Here is a 17,696-nt window from a genome sequence, read left to right on the forward strand (position 1 = left end):
AGGAGTTCTACCGAAAGGGGAAGTGGCCTATAAACACCAACCATGGATGGAAGATTCGGGCAGCCACGAAAACGACAGAAGACCTATTTGCGGCTTGTCCGGATGTGACGGTAAAAATCGGGGATGTCGAAATTGACCAAAATTTCTTTGTGCAGGATGAGGTTTCACATTCTGTCATCCTCGGCCAACCCTTTATCACGGCTTCACGGATGGAGACGAAGGTGCTCGATAGTGGTGCGGCTTTTGCGCGAATTCGGAGCCAAAACGGAGGGAAATCCGTCCAATTCCTAACGGTGCCGGCAAATCACGAAAGGAACAAGAGGGAACTCTTGTCCCAAGTGAGAATGGATTTTTAAAGCGGACTGTTGCGGAGTGGGGAAGTGATAGTCCGAGAAGCCCTGATACCCCACACAGGAAGAAAACTCTCGGAGCAAAACAAGTACGAATCGGCCCGGATGGGGCATCTACGTACACGGCCGTAACCGGAGGAATGAAGAAACAATACCGACAAGTGGAGGATAAGTTACGGTCGGCATCAATAATAAAAGAAGACGAAGAAATCGTGGGAGTGATCGAGGAAGTGTTCTATGGGAATACACTACAACGGCTTGAAGAGCTTGCGGAAGATAAAAGCCAAGGGAACCGGGTAGTCCCGGTGGAATCGGTCGAGATGTACGAGATTGTTGCGAAAATGGGGCCGGATGCGCTCCGCAAAGAAGAAGCAATGGTAAGTACGAAATACAAGACCGTGGAGAAGAAGGTGAAACCGGCCGCGGGACCACTACCCGCCGATAGCGAACAAAAGAAGAAAGAAGTCTCGGGAGATCCGACACTTCGGAAGTCCGTGGATATCGGACATGCCTTCACGGATGAGACCCGGAAGAAACTTCGGATCGGTGGAGGTGGGTTCCTATTACAGAAAGAAGAAGAACGGTTTCGCGAGATGTTGGAGCAACACGGCAAAGCGTTTGCATTTACATCAAGGGAGATAGGGTGCGTCGATCCGAGAATAGTGGAGCCGATGGTGATCTTTACGATTGACCATGTACCGTGGAATCTGAAGCCAATTCCGGTGCCACGAGCGCATATTCCGAAAGTCATTGACTTGCTCAAGGAGAAGGTGGCGATGGGGATTCTAGAGCCATCAAGTGCTCCGTACTCAAATCGATGGTTTACGGTTCCGAAGAAGAATGGGTCACTCCGATTCATCCAAGACTTGCAACCGGTGAACAAGGTCACGATCCGGAACTCGGGAGTCGGTCCAATAGTGGACGAATTCGCGGAAGCTTTTGCCGGACGTGCGATATACTCCATCGGGGACCTATACTCGGGGTATGACCAATTCCAACTAGCCGTGGAGAGCCGAGACATCACTACCATGCGGACACCGATAGGACTAGTTCGAATGTGCACACTACCACAAGAAGCGACAAACTCGGTTGCACATATGATGAACGCGATGAACAAGGTGCTTCGAGATTGCATTCCGGAGATAACGATGCCGTTTCTAGATGACATTCCGATGAAAGGATGCGCGGTGGAAGAAAAAGATGAGACTATGGATGATCGGGGATGCCGAAAGTTCGTGGTCGACCATATTCATGATTGCGAGAAAGTGTTGCGAAAGCTAGAAGATGTGCACCTAACACTTTCCGGGGAGAAATCGGCATTTGGGCAAGAAGAAATATTGGTGGTCGGACATCTATGTGGACCCTACGGCCGAAGACCGTCACCAACAAAGATCGATGCGATTCAAGCTATGAAGGAAGTATGTGAGTCAACATCGGAAGTCCGAAGGTTTCTGGGTGCGTGTGCATTCTATCACATATGGATTCCGCACTATGCACATATAGCGGACCCGCTCTATCACTTGTTGCGGAAAGGTAAGAAATTCGAGTGGAAACCGGAACACACTAAAGCCATGAGGAAGCTCAAGAAGACACTATGGAGGGCGGAATCACTTAAGAAGCCAAGCTACGAGCGGCCAATCATAGTAACGGTTGATACAAGTCCAACCGGTATCGGGTGGGTCATCAATCAAGCCGACTCGGATGGTTCGCGGTATCCGATCCGATTTGGAGCAAAGGTCCTCAACGAAAGGCAACGCGGATATGCACAAGTCAAAAGAGAATTGTGGGGAGTCGTGTCGGCGATAAAATCGGATCGGGATTATTTGATCGGAGCTGAAGTGGTGATCGAGACGGATTGTCTTCCGATACTCGGGATGATGCGGTGTTGTACGATACCGGATGTGGCTATGCTAAGGTGGATTGCATATGTCAAGTCACTTAATCCGGAGGTTCGACACATCTCGGGGAAGGACAACGCGGTAGCGGACATGTTATCGAGGGCGCGGTTTGAAGACGACATAACCGAATCAGATAATGAAGAAGTTTCCGAAGACTACTTCACGTCAGAACACATATGCCGAGTGAACGTGATCCGAGAATTCCGGGAAGAAGAATACGAGGGGGAAACCTTGATGATCGGGAAGATGCTACAAGAGGTCGAGGATTCAACCAATGATAAAGAAAGGAGAGCCGAGATCCGAAGGAAGAAGAGGCAAGTCCAAAAATTCTTCTTGGAAAACGGTTTAATTTGGAGGACGCCGAAAAGACCGGATGGGATACCACTTCGAGTAGTCGGGACGAAAGAGCAACGAAACCGGATAATGTCCGAGTTCCACGAATCCGATTGGGCTGGACATCGAGGAACATGGGCAACTTTTGTGAAAATCAAGCAAAGATATTGGTGGAAGAACATGTATAAAGATGTCGCGGAGTTCACAGAAAGCTGCGAGAAATGTCAAGTCTACTCCGGGGTCCGACACCGAGATGAGCTGCATCCGACATTCTCACCGACAATCAACTTCAAGTGGATGGTCGACATTGTAGCTATGCCGACCGGGATTGGACAAAAGAAATACTTGGTGTTAGCTCGAGAAGATCTCACAAACCAAGTTGAAGGTCGAGCGCTTCGGAGGAAAACGTGTGCCGCGGTGTGCCAATTTCTTTTGGAAGAAGTGTTTTGTAGGTACGGCTGCGTAGGACAAGTGATTGCGGACCGGGGAGAACTCGACTCGGACAAAGCTAGGGGATTCTTCGCCAAACATGGAGTTCGGTTAACGTTGACAACGGCCTACAATCCGGAGGCCAACGGGAAGATCGAACGAGGACATAGTCCGATCGTGAAAGCACTTGCGAAGGCATGCGACGGAAGGGTGAAGGATTGGCCACAAATGCTTCCGTATGCACTATGGGCGGATCGGACGACGCATAGCTCCGTGACCGGTTACATGCCGGCAGAACTCATGACCGGACAAGCACCGGTAATGCCAACGGAAACCGCAATCGCGACATGGACAATACTACCGTGGAAGGAAGAGATGAGCCGGGAAGAACTACTAGCGGTCCGGATACGACAACTGGAGGGAAGACCGAAAGATGTAGCGGAAGCGTCACGCCGACAACAAGAAGCACGGTTCCAGAACAAAAGCCGGTTCGACACAAAGCACCGACTACGACCGAGGAGGATTGAAGAAGGAGATTGGGTGATCGTCTATGATAGTAGCTTGGACCATCAACATACAACGATGCGGAAATTCGCGAAAAGGTGGTTCGGGCCGTACGAGGTTCGGAAGGTCTTCGACAACGGGACGTACCGACTGTCCGAGTTGGATGGAACAATACTACGAGTGCCTATAGCCGGGAAGCGGGTGAAGATTTTCAAGAAGCGGACCGACGACAAACCTTATGTGATCCAAGTCGAGGCCGACAACGAGGAGCAATCGGACGAAGACCACAATGATGCGGGAAGCGAAGAAAGTGGATTACAACTCATAGTCGACATAAGGGGAGAATCGGAGGAAGCTTCGGATGAAGACGGATACGAAGAATCAAGAACTTCGGCACATACCGGAGGATGTGCGGGTTTGGAGGGGGCGAGTGTCGTAGTGTAGGTTGCACACTATGTGGAAATTATATTTTTGTCCCTCCGGATAGAGAATGGAGTGCTCGGTGAGAACCGGAAGAAAACGGCATACCGGCAAGGAGGAAAACGGCATACCGGCAAGGAAGAAAACGGCATACCGGCAAGGAAGAAAACGGATAAAGAGACATAAATGTAAAAAAAGGAAATACTCACTACTGCGCAGGGCGTGATTCGAACTCTACACCTCCACGTTGACAAACCCCAACCTTACCATTACATTAAATTATCTTAAGTGTTTTAAATATAGATTTAATATGTATAAGACCTTTATTTATGCATACCTTTATTAAAAGGTAAATCGTGTATTTCTTTAATATATGAAAAAGAAAAAACACGAGACACTAAAAATAACTCATGCACATCTAGCGTGCATGAGCCCTATACTTAGGAAATAAATAATAATAATAAAAAAGCATCACATGCACATTTAGTGTGCATGAACATATGAGAAAAAGCATGTAGCTATGCTTAGTCTCTCCCATCACTATATAAGGATGGGGAGCACATTGTAGTTGTTGTTGATTATTTGGATTAAGTATTAATCAATACAAAAATTATTCGTGGGATTCACGATTTATACATCTACTTCTCTCTTAACACCCTAAGTACCAATTAATATAGTATACTCGTGTGATTCACGAGTTTCTTGTCTTTCTCTTTGCTATTTACTCATAATTAATCTCTATCTCACGAACTTCTTTCTCCTAGTCCAAGACCTCTGTGGTTCCCACCCGACTCACGCAACGATCCGAAGCCGAAAGGCACGACAACGGGTCCGGGAAATAACCGGGTGGAGCGATCCGGTCGAGGAGAAGACGGGCTTCGTAGAAGCCGCCTGCCGGAACTACGAGGGTCTGGTAGAAGACAAGCGAGTGGGGAAAGCCGGAGCGGCCGGGCCCTCAGAACGATACGAGACCCGATTCGGGCAGCGACGGAACGATGCCGGTGGGTCCGGCTTGCAAGATAACCCCAGGAAGGGCGGATACCGATTGGGGACGGAAATAGAAAGGACCACGGACCTACGAAAGGTCCTAGAAGAACGGATCCTTGACAGCAAAGTGGAGCTGTCATTACTGGAGGTGCTAGGGATCGCCAAGGAGTTCCACGACTCCATTGTGGACTTGGTGAAACGGAAGAGGCTGTCGACGGAGACGGATCCGGAAAGACCGGTAGAGGTGCGGACGACGCACATCGACGACTCGGCACTGGCAGATGAGTGGGCGGAGAGCCACTATTCGAGGCCACACTGGGCCCGAGCGACCACGGAGACCCCGGTAAAGATCGGAGATGTTCAGGAACCGGTGGTGGCATTGGTGGACCACGGTTCGGAAATAAACCTGATGTCCATGGACTTCTATAAGAAGGGGAAGTGGCCGATCAACACCAAGCACGGGTGGAAGATACGGGCGGCGACGCGCGTCACCGAGGAACTGCATGGGGCCTGCCCGAACGTGCGAGTCAAGATCGGCGACGTCGAGATTGACCAGCACTTCTTCGTACAGGAGACGTCCACGCACCCGGTCATATTAGGGGAACCATACATCACGACGGCGCGGATGGAGACCAAAGTGCTGGACAACGGTTCAGCCTACGCGAGGGTCAAAAGCCAGGACGGGCGCCATTCGGTCCAATTTCTGACGGTGCGACCGAACCACGAGCGGAACCGCGAATCCCTCGGTGGCGAGAACCGGGAGGATTTTTAGAGAGGGCTGCCAAGGCGTGGGGCCGAGACAGTCCGGACACTCGGGAAAGACCCCATAGCTGTACGATAGAACCGAAACCGAAGAAACCTTGTACGATAGGCAGGAAAATTTGCTTCTCCGACGACGGGGGATGTATGATAGTCGGCATCGTTGGCCGAGAAAGGGCAAGGGCGGAGGAGCGACTTCGAGCGTGCGGAGTTCTCGGCCCGGACGAGGAAATCAGCGGAGCCGTGGAGGCGGTCTCCTTCGACGACACCTTGGGGATGCTGAGGAAGGTAGCCGGAGAAGACCTTAACGAAGACCGGACGATACCGGTATGTTCCGAAGAGATGTACGAAGTCATCGCGGACTTCGGTCAAGGGCTCGAGTCAGATCGGATGGCCCGAGTTAGCACGAAGTACAAGACTGTGGATCGGAAGGTAAGGCCGGTCGCGGCACCCTTACCGGAGGGCAGCGAGTCCCGAATCAGAGGGGTGGCGTCGGACCCCAGTTTACGAGGTCCGGCCTGCATAGGACACACCTTCACCGACAAGACGCTCCGGGAGCTCAAGATCGGAGGGGGCGGGTTCCTACTGCCGGCGGAGGAAGACCGGTTTCGGAGAATGCTCGGAAGGCACGGGAAAGCCTTCGCATTCTCGCCGGAAGAGATCGGGTGCGTAGACCCGACAATCGTGGAGACGATGGTGATATTCACGGTACCGCATGTGCCGTGGAATCTCAAGCCGATTCCGGTACCGAGAGCTCACATCCCGAAGTTGATGGAGCTATTGAGGCAGAAAGTCGATATGGGTATTCTCGAACTGTCGAGCGCGCCATACTCGAACCGATGGTTTACCGTACCAAAGAAAAACGGAACATTGCGCTTCATTCAGGACCTGCAGCCGGTCAACAGAGTGACCATCCGGAACGCAGGAATCGGACCGACCATAGACGAGTTCGCGGAGGCCTTCGCCGGAAGGTCGATTTACTCTGTCGGTGATCTGTACTCGGGGTACGACCAATTCCAGCTAGCCGTAGAGAGCAGAGACATTACGACGATGCGAACTCCCCTCGGCCTAGTGCGAATGTGTACCCTGCAATGAACAAAGTACTGAGGGATTGCATCCCGGACATCACCATGCTGTTTCTAGACGACATCCCTATCAAGGGGTGCCCGGTGGAAGAGAAGGACGAGACACTCGGGTCGGACGGATGCCGGCGATTCGTGGCAACACACATCGACGACTGCGAGAGGGTGCTACAAAGGCTAGAGGATGCGAGGCTCACCTTCTCCGGGGAGAAATCGGCCTTCGGGCAATCGGAAATCCTGGTGGTCGGACACCTATGTGGACCATATGGCCGAAAGCCGTCTCCGGCAAAGGTAGAAGCCATCTCCGTGATGAAGACCGACTGTAGCTCGGTTACGGAAGTTCGGAGGTTCCTGGGGGCATGCGCATTCTACCACATATGGATCCCGCATTACGCCCACATTGCGGAGCCACTAAACGGGTTGCTGAAGAAGGGGCGAAGATTCGAGTGGCGAGACGAGCACACGGAGTCGGTCCGGAAGCTGAAGGAAGCTCTTGCGGCAACACCGGCGCTCCGGAAGGCCGTCTACGAGAAGGGTACCCCGGTATACATAACAGTGGATACGAGCCCGACCGGGATCGGATGGGTCGTCAACCAAGAAGACGAGGACGGCACCCGGTTCCCGATCCGATTCGGCGCTAAGGTCCTCAGTGAGCGACAACGAGGGTACGCCCAGGTTAAACGCGAACTCTGGGTATCGTTTCGGCAGTAAAGGCCGACAAAGACTACCTGATCGGGACGGAAGTGATTATCGAGACGGATTGCCTACCAATTCTCGGCATGGTTTCCGGATGCGCGACACCGGACCTGGCGATGCTCAGGTGGATAGCGTACATCAAGTCCCTAGACCCGGAAATACGACACATTTCCGGAAAGGACAACGCCATGGCCGACATGCTTTCGAGGGCAAGGTTTGATGACGAGGGCGGCATGGTTTCGGAGGACGAAGAAGTCGGCGTGGACTTCTTCAAGGCGGCGTATGTGACGACCGATGGGGCAAGCACTCCGGCACTTAACGACTTCGACGAGAGCAAGTACGACGGCGAGTGGCTCCAGATCGGTGGATTTTTGAGGACGATGACGCCGGATGCATCGTGGAAGAAGGACGAGGCCAACCGGATCCGGAAGAAAGCATACCGATTCTTTCTCCAGGACGGATACTTATGGAAGCACCCGAAGAAGAGGAACGACGTCCCGCTCCGGGTGGTGGCAATGAAGGGAGAACAGGAGGAGCTGCTGACAGCCTACCACGACAGCCCTTGGGCTGGACACCGTGGAACGTGGGCCACGTTCGAGAAGATAAAGGGGAAGTACTGGTGGCCGGGACTGTACCGGGACGTGCATCGGTTCGTGACAACTTGCGAGAGCTGTCAGATGCACTCCATAGTCCGACATCGGGACGAGCTTCACCCTACGTACCCTCCGACCATCCACTTCAAATGGATGGTAGATCTGGTGACGATGCCGATGGGAGTAGGACAGATGCGGTATCTGGTCCTGGCTCGGGAAGATCTGACCAACCAGGTAGAAGGCCGACACCTTCAGAACAAAACGACCACGACCGTATGTCGGTTCCTGATTGAGGACGTGATATGCCGGTACGGGTGGGTCGGGAAGATCGTGGCTGATCGCGGGGAGCTGGACGCCGAAGAGGCCGAGGAGCTGTTCGACCGGCTAGGAGTCAAGCTCTCGCTTACCACTGCGTACAATCCGAAGGCGAATGGAAAGGTGGAGCGCGGACACGGACCAATCGTCAAGGCGTTAGTTCGGGCATGCAAAGGTCAAGTCGGAAACTGGCCGCAGCTGCTGCCTTGCGCGTTGTGGGCTGACCGAACTACGCACAGTTCGGTAACCGGATTCATGCCGGCCGAGCTCATGTTTGGGCAGAAGCCGATCATGCCGATGGAATGTACGATCTCCTCATGGGCAACCGTGGACTGGACAGACGAGATGAGCCGGGAGGAACTGTTGACGACGCGCATACGACAGCTCGAGCGAAGACCGGAGGACGTGGAGAAGGCTGCGGAAAAGCTTCGGGTGGCCAGGACGAGGAACAAAGCCCGGTTCGACCGGACGCACCGGCTCCGACCGAAGAAGATCGAGGAAGGCGACTGGGTGCTAGTCTACGACAGCAGCCTCGACAACCAGCACCGAGCGACATGGAAGTTCGCAAGAAGGTGGTTCGGGCCTTACGTGGTACAAAGCACCAACGACAACGGGACGTACCATCTGGCGGAACTCGATGGCACAAGAATGGCGATACCGGTAGCTGGGAAGCGGATCAAAGCGTTCAAGAAGCGTCACGACGACGAGCCGGATCCGGTTAACCTGGACCGCGACGACGAAGGATCCGAAACCGAAGAAGAACCGACGGGCGGAGAATGAAGGCTGGGCCGGTTTTCTCTGTCCCAACATAATTTGGCGCATGCCGGTGGATGCGCGGTTAGGTGGGGGCGGATGTCGTGAAGAAAACCGTCCACGAGCGGAATCGGTGCACAGGAGCGTAGGAACCGGCTCTTCTCGAATGTTGTCCATAGAAGATCCTAGGCGGGTAGATTTAGTAGGTAGGAAGTAAAGGGGGGAAACGACTCCTTCCTTGCCTATAAAAGGAGGGAGACGAGGAGGGGCGAAGGGATTGCGGAGAGTCGAGGACGAAGTGCTCTCAGTTTGCGTGCGAAGGCTTCTCTCTCTCTCTCTGGTTTGCAAACGCCATAGCTTCCTTCTGTGTAGGTTTCGGGAGGCTCGCGCTGCTCTGAGGAATGCCCGAGTGCTTCCGGCAGCACCTCCAACCTACTCCTTCCTCTCTGTGTGTTTACGAGCAGGTATCGGCATCTATTCGCCGGCCTGTTCGGTTGTAACCGACTTCGTGTTTTGTTGTCTTCGTGTTCTTGTTGTTTATCTTTGTTAATACATACATACGTTTGTGTCTCCCTGTGTCGCTGTCCCACTCGCGTCTTTGTGTCGAAGGGCCGTGTCCCTGTGAATCTACTCTCGCACGTAGTGGGCATCTTCTCCTTTCTCTCTTGCTCTTTGGTACAGGACCCCCGAGGTCCCGCCTCATTCCACGCATCCGCGAGGAATACCTCGACACCGTCTCGCAAGAAGAACTTGTAGGCCTTCTTTCGGATTCCGTCTTCCTTCGTCCACGTTGTATCTGCCATCATCATGCTCATGAACTGTCCTATCCGAATACACTCATCGTCGTAACTATCTTTGTTGAACTCGTGCAGGGTTGGAGTGCTTCACCTATTCGCCGACAATCGAGCCGACTCAAAGAAGTCCACACCGACTTCTTCATCTTCCAATACCATGTCGTCTTCGTCATTATACCCTTCACTTGATAGCATGTCGGCCATGACATTGTCTTTTTCGGTGATGTGCCATATCTTTGTATTGAGGGACTTAATGTATGGGATCCACCTTAGCATCGCCAGGTTCAGAGTCGCGCATCCGGAAACCGTACCGAGAATCGGCAGGCTTTTCGTCTCGATTGTCACTTCGGCCCCAATCAAGTAATTTTTGTTGACCTTTACTGCCGAAACAATACCCAATAGTTCGTGATCTTCTATGTACTACATAAGACGCACGTGCATGAAGAGCCGGTTCCTACGCTCCGATGCACCGATTCCGCTTGTGGATGGTTTTCTTCACGACATCCGCCCCCACCTAACCGCGCATCCACTGGCATGCGCCAAATTGAGTTGGGATGGAGAAAACCGGTCCAGCCTTCATTCCCCGCCCGTTGGTTCTTCCTCGGTTTCGGATCGTTCGTCGTCGTGGTCCAGGTTAACCGGATCCGGCTCGTCGTCGTGACGCTTCTTGAACGCTTTGATCCGCTTCCCAGCTACCGGTATCGCCATTCTCGTGCCGTCGAGCTCCACCTGATGGTACGTCCTGTTGTCGTTGGCGCTTTGTACCACGTAAGGCCCGAACCACCTTCTTGCGAACTTCCGTGTCGTTCGGTGCTGGTTGTCGAGGCTGCTGTCGTAGACTAGCACCTAGTCGCCTTCCTCGATCTTCTTTGGTCGGAGCCGGTGCGTCCGGTCGAACCGGGCTTTGTTCCTCGTCCTTGCCACCCGAAGCTTTCCCGCAGCCTGCTCCACGTCCTTCGGTCTTCGCTCGAGCTGTCGTATGCGCGCCGCCAACAGTTCCTCCCGGCTCATCTCGTCTTTCCAGTCCACGGTTGCCCATGAGGAGATCGTACGTTCCATCGGCATGATCGGCTTCTGCCCAAACATGAGCTCTGCCGTCATGAATCCGGTTACTGAACTGTGCGTAGTTCGGTCCGCCCACAACGCGTAAGGCAACAGCCGCGGCCAGTTCCCGACTTGACCTCCGCATGCCCGAACTAACACCTTGACGATCGGTCCGTGTCCGTGCTCCACCTTCCCATTCGCCTCCGGATTGTACGCATTGGTAAGCGAGAGCTTGACTCCTAGCCGGTCAAACAGCTCCTCGGCCTCTTCGGCATCCAACTCCCCGCGATCAACCACGATCTTCCCGACGCACCCGTACCGGCATATCACGTCCTCGATCAAGAACCGACATACGGCCGCGGTCGTTTTGTTCTGAAGGGCTCGGCCTTCCACCTGGTTATCTTTTCTCAGCCGTGCGCCGGCGAGGCCTTCCAGCATTGCCGACCAGAATCCGTCTTTGCTCTCCTTTCGGGCCTCGCTGCCCCCGACCTAAATACCGGCCGACGCCGAGTAGTGGATGGCCTCCACGTGTCGGGCCGCTGCCTCTTCCATCAGTCTCTTCATACCTCCTCGCCCGTCGTTCCGGTTTAGGGCCCTTCTGGTATCGCCGGCGTGCACCCGGCCTTCCCATAGGTACACCACCCGGCTCCTCAACGCCTCTGCGAAATCGCCGCAGTCCTTCCGAATGTGGCCGACCTCGTCACACCACATGCACCTGTTCCCTGCTACCGGTCGTCGGTCACGCGCCGGTTCGCCGCCTTCCCTTCGAGTCTGGGCGATTTGGAGATCCTTTATCGCCCGCGTCAACTCCTCCAGCGATGCTCCTCCGGACGAGTCATTGACCATGCCGGTCGGAGCCGACCCGGTCTTGAGCCACTCCCGGGCTTCTGCCCTTCGCCCTTGCGGTGCCGGTTCAAGCCTCCTTGCTGTGACAGAGCCCGCACCGGCCGCCCCGTTATCAGCCCATTCTCGCTGTTTGTCGAAACGGCCACAGACTCTCTTAACCGCAGCCCAGTCGGTCGTCAGCCCGTCTTCGGTTTCCAGCAAGGAGCCGACTTGATCCCGGTCCCACTCGTCCACCGACTTGACGAACAGTAGGACCCGACTCGTATCCAAAATGGTTTGGTCAAGCGCCGAAAAGTGCGCAAAGCGTTCTTCAAACTCCCGGAGGAGTGCCGACGCGTTTCTTCCCTTGCCGGGGGACTCCACCCATTCCACGAAGTCCCGTTTCGAAAGCCGGAGCGCGTCGTCCAACTCGTATTTTTCTAGGAGTCGGCCTTCGAACTCCTCCAAGGTACGGCTCTCCGCCCGTACCTCGAGCACCTCCGCATGGATGGTCGGCATCACCACTCGAGGGAACCCGGCAAGACGCCTCTCTTCCGGAATGTCCCGCATCAGCATTTCTGCCCCGTAGGACGCCAAATACTTCGTGGCATCCTTTCCACTGAACCGGCCGATCGTACCGACGACCGCCTCAATGGCTCTGTCGAGGGCACCGGTGCCCTTGCGTGCGCTCAATATCCGATCCACGGCCGAAGCCATGGCCTCTGCAAGATCCGACCCCCTCATCTTCTGCTCTTCTGCCGCCTCTTTCACGTCGGGTTCACCAAGATGTCGAGGTATTCCTCGCGGATGCGTGGAATGAGGCGGGGCCTCGGGGGTCTTGTACCGAAGAGCAAGAGACAAAGGAGAAGGGAAGGGACCCACTACGAGTGGGCGTAGATTCACAGGGACACGACCCTTCGACATAAAGACGCGAGTGGGGCACGACGCAGAGAGACACGAATGTATGTATATATATATTAACAAGGACAAACAACAAGAAGCACGAAGTCGGTTACAACCGAACAGGCCAGCGAACAGATGTCGATGCCTGTTCGTAAACGCTCAGAAAGAAAGGAGTAGGTGGGAGGTGCTGCCGGAAGCACTCGGGCATTCCTCAGAGCAGCGCGAGCCTCCCCGAAACCCTGCACAGAAAGAAGCTACGGAGTATGGAAGAGAGAGAAGCCTTCGGTCCACAACCCGACAACACTTCGTCCTCTCTCCGCGCGATCCTTCACTCCTCCTTGTCTCCCTCCTTTTATAGGCAAGAAAGGAGCCGTTTCCCATTAACTACCTACCGGATCTACCTACCGGAGATCTTCTATGTACTACATAAGACGCACGTGCATGAAGAGCCGGTTCCTACGCTCCGGTGCACCGATTCCGCTTGTGGACGGTTTTCTTCACGACAGCGTATCATCGCTGCCGCTCACTAAGCAGCTTTGCACCAAATGGGACGACGAACCGCGTTCTGGTTTTACCCTCCTGGTTGACTACCCATCCGATTCCGATCAGACTCGTGTCAATCGTGATGAAAATCAAAGCGTCCTTTCAGTATACTGATTTCCAGAGAGCCAGTGCCGTTGTCAGCATCCCCTTTAGCCTTTGAACTGCCTCCGAGTGCTCTTCTCTCCATTCGAACTTCCGCCCCTTCTTCAACAATCCGTTGTTGTGAAGATTTTCGTCCATAGGCGGAAACCGGGGTGGAAAGGGCAAGTCGGTCGTGTGCAACATGTGCACACGTTGTCGCGAAGTTTTGCGCGTGCGTGTAGAAGGGCGGGACCACAGGGGTCTTGGACTAGGGAGTGATGGAGCGTAGGAAGTCGTGATTCACCATTTCCGGGACGCCGGAAACAACCCAAAAGGAGGGAGAGAAGAACACGCGCGCACCCCTGGCCGACACACGCACACACATAGTGCCGATCCCACTCACGCTTATGTACAGAAACAGAAGTAAGGAAACACTAAAACACCCACGCAGACACCAAAAACGCAGAATCTTCCATAGGTATATTTTGACAGGAATGCACGCTCCCTTCCTACTACACTCGGCCACAACCGAGTCTAAAACACGAACACAGAAAACGGATAATGAAAAACACACGACACAAAGGAGAGAGGAGTACACAGGATGTTTAACGTGGAAAACCCTGAGAGGGAAAAACCACGGGAGTCCACAGACTCCAAACTATCACTATATCACAATGATTACAACAGTGAGCTCACGGAGGCAACGACCTCGTGCTCATGATCTTCGCCATAGGCGGCGGTTACAACAGAGGCAACGACCTCTTCCTCTCTCTCTCTCTCTCTGTACACTGTTACGCGCTCTCTCGTCTTGCACCAACAAGAATGACAAAACCTAATCAGTTTGCCCTAAGTCATATTTATACTAATATGACTTTTAAGCTATTTACAAATATAGTCCCGATGGACTCTCAGAAACATATTTACGAATATGTCCCTTCATCTGGTGAGCACTCCTCACCGGGCCTGCATCATTCGGTGCTTGCCGGGCACACTTCATCCGGTTCTCATCGGGTCTTCCGTTGCGGGGTACTTGTCATCCGGTTCTCACTGGGTCTTCCGTAGCCGGGTACTCCACATTCGGTTCTCACCGGGTCTTCCGTTGCCGGGTACTCCACATCCGGTTCTCACCGGGTCTTCCGTAGCCGGGTACTCCACATCCGGTTCGCTCATCAGTACTGTTCTTCTCACTTCCCATCCGGAGGGACCTATTTCCTAACATATTTACAAGAAGCAAGATACAACAGTCGTCTACTACCAAGCCGCCGATCGGGGAGCTCACGGGCTCGTCGCGCCGAGCGGGGTCTTGCACAGCAGACGGGGCAGATACCGAACCTGCAGATATCAAGCCAGACTCATAGAGTGACAAAGAAGAAGCAGAGGAGGAGAAGAAGAAGAAAACCTAAAAGAAGAGAGAGAGAGGAAGAGAGAACGTCTCTCCATCTAACGGTATACCCTACTAATACAAAATGGGCAACCCCTTCGTAAAGGGGCGCTCCCTTCCTTTTATAGAACAAGGAGAGGGATGCGTTACAATGTGGGATAACCCCGACTTAACTACTGTTCGGCGCCCTCGTTATTCACACTAAATGTACAAGGGTGACTGCACCTGCTGCACCCCGCCAATGTAGCCAACATTTCTCGATTTTTGCCTTTGGCCGAAATTCTTCACGACAACGTATACTAGGAAATGGTGTATAGAAATAAGAGGGGAAATTTTATCCCACATTGTAAGGTCCCTCCCTCCTTGGGCTATAAAAGGAAGGGAGGGGTCACTTATGAGGGGTTGCCTATTTTGCGTATGAAAGGTATACCACTTAGCCTAGAGTTCTTACCGTTTTAGGGTTAGGGTTTCGTTTAGGGTTTTCCTTATTCATCTTCAGTTAGGGTTTTCTCATAGTCGTTTGGTGCGGCCCATGCAGCCACCATTGTTGTAATCATTCGTTCGTTTTAATATAACTTGTTGAGTATCTTGCCTCCGCGATCTCTCCTTCTATGTCATGGTCTTATTCTTTCCTCTTCTCCTCTTGAGCTAAGCCTCCATATCATGTCTTATTCTTTCTCCTCTACTCCATATCATGTCTTATTCTACACGCACGCGTGAAACTTCGCGACATCTTTGGTGAACCCGACGTGAAGGGCGGCAAGGGAGCATGGAGATGGAAGAAGACTTCGACTTCAAGGAGATGATGGCAAAGATCGTGATGGAAGCCAGACGGAATATGGCGAAGCGAGATGCGGCTCAACAAGCCGTCGAAAGGGTGGTCAATCGAGTCGGCCAGTTCAATGGGAATATGGTTGTGCATATTCGGGTCTCTGTTGGTGTGCGTGCGTGTGTCCTAGTGTTTCTTTCTTGCTTATGTACATGTTCGTGCGAGTGTCAATGTTGCACGCCTGCTCACTCTCTCTCTCTCCCTTCGGTTGCTTCCGGTGTGCTCCTGGGGTGCCCCGAAAGGGGTGAAGCGTGGCTTCCTACGCTCCGTCACTCCCTAGTCCAAGACCCCCGTGGTCTCGCCTTTCTCCACGCACGCGCGTAACAACGCGACAACGTCGGTGCTTCTCTAGGAGTTCGAAAATAAACCGTGCCTCATGATATTGGAATAAACTATGCTCGATACGCGCAAGGTCCTATTGTTTGTCAAGTCAGTCGATCCGCTTGATCAAGAGAAGGTCGACGACGACCGGCCCAACTGTCGTGAAGAAGTAAGAGGAGATTCTGACTCGGTCAGAACATACCATAAGGTGGCTCGAGTCGGGCTCGCTTTTGACCAACGTGGTCGGGGGACCATCCGAGGGCGTAGCTCTGGAAGAGCTAACAAAGATGATGCACGATCTCCAAATCGCTCAAGCACAAAGATATGGCAGGGGTCAGTCACATGACTCGCGCCCTCTGAGTGACCTTAAATACATGTGGTGCGACGGTGTCGGCCACATTCGGAGAGATTGCGCTGACTTCGCCGAGTTGCTTAAGAATAACGTGGCCCGACACACCTCCCCGTGTTTGCCCCTACCGGCTCCTCCGAAACTGTAACCGGTCGGTAAGGGTTTCGCACTTCGTCCGCCCCCGTCTTACCGACTCCCGATCCGCTATCTCGTGTTGTCGGGTCCTGTTCCCTACCGCCACCATCCTTCTCCCTAAGTCTCACGTTGCCACGTTGGCCGAACTGCTGGAGTCTCCGGATCGGTGTGAGGGTCCCATAGGACCAGACTCCGTTTCTCTGCTTGCCGAAATTCGGGTGTCTTTTGTCGGAGTCCTTTGTGACTCTCCTCGTGTCTTCCGCGTAGCCGGGTCCCGCCTTCGTGTTGCTAGGTCTTGTTCCTTGCCGCCACCAACCTTCTCTCTCGGCCTCATGTTGCCACGTTGCCCGAACTGCCGGAGTCTCTGGTTCGGTGTGGGGATCCCATAGGACCCGACTTCCTTATGCCCACTGACCTTGCCGGTAGGTCCGATTCGTTTCGTAGCTACTTCGCCGGCCTAATACCTTCTTTCTCTGCTTCCGTCGTCCGATCTCGTTCACTGCCACCACCGATCTCTCCTATAGGACTCACGTCGACACTCAGGCCGACAACCGGATCGGTGTGAGGATCTTCGTGTGACCTCGGTTTGCCTGCCTTGCCGTTGCCACCGCCAGTCACTCTAGATCTCACGCTGGCACTCGGGCCAACCGTCGGAGCGTCTAGCGCTGGTGTGTGTAAGGTCACGGCACCGCCACTTGTCTCCTCCGTCCCCCTGTATTGGCCTCTTCGGCTGGTCGCGTTCACCTGCCACCACCGATCTCTCCTATAGGACTCACGCCGGCACTCAGGCCGACAACCGGATCACTGTGAGGATATTCGCAAACCACCCATCCGCAGTTCTTTGCCTTCGTCCCCTCGCCGCAGCCGATCATCACTGTAGGCCTCACGCCGGCTCTCGGGCCGACCGCCGGAGTCTCTAGAACCGGTGTGAAGGATCCTCCTCGGGCTCAACGTATCTCTGACCCTTACCTTGGGTCTTCCTTCTTTCGCAAGCCGAGAGGGTGGCTCGCTCCACACCCTCTCCCGTGGTACTGACATACCGTGTTCCCGGCCTCTTCGTAGGCCTCCTCTTCCTCCCTCCCGGAATGGTTATCCGGAAGTCCGCTCTGCCTGGTTCTCGTTCGTCATTCTCTGGGTTGTCGGGTCCCGTTCTCCTGTCGCCACCGATCTCTCCTATAGGACTCACGCCGGCACTCGGGCCGACAACCGTATCAGTGTGAGGATCTCCGTAGGACCGGTCTTCGTTCCCCTCTTCATCCTTTGTACTTCTCCCGAACTTGTCATCGCTCTCCTTCTCGCGTACCCGCCTCCATCTCCCATCTCTCCAGGTCTCACGCCGGCGCTCGTTGCCGGCTGCCTGAGTCTCCGGATA

Source organism: Azolla caroliniana, unplaced genomic scaffold, assembly GCF_043228905.1.
Source record: "Azolla caroliniana isolate FFs.n. ecotype wild unplaced genomic scaffold, voAzoCaro1.0.p SCAF_1, whole genome shotgun sequence".
In the NCBI taxonomy this organism is placed as follows: domain Eukaryota; kingdom Viridiplantae; phylum Streptophyta; class Polypodiopsida; order Salviniales; family Salviniaceae; genus Azolla; species Azolla caroliniana.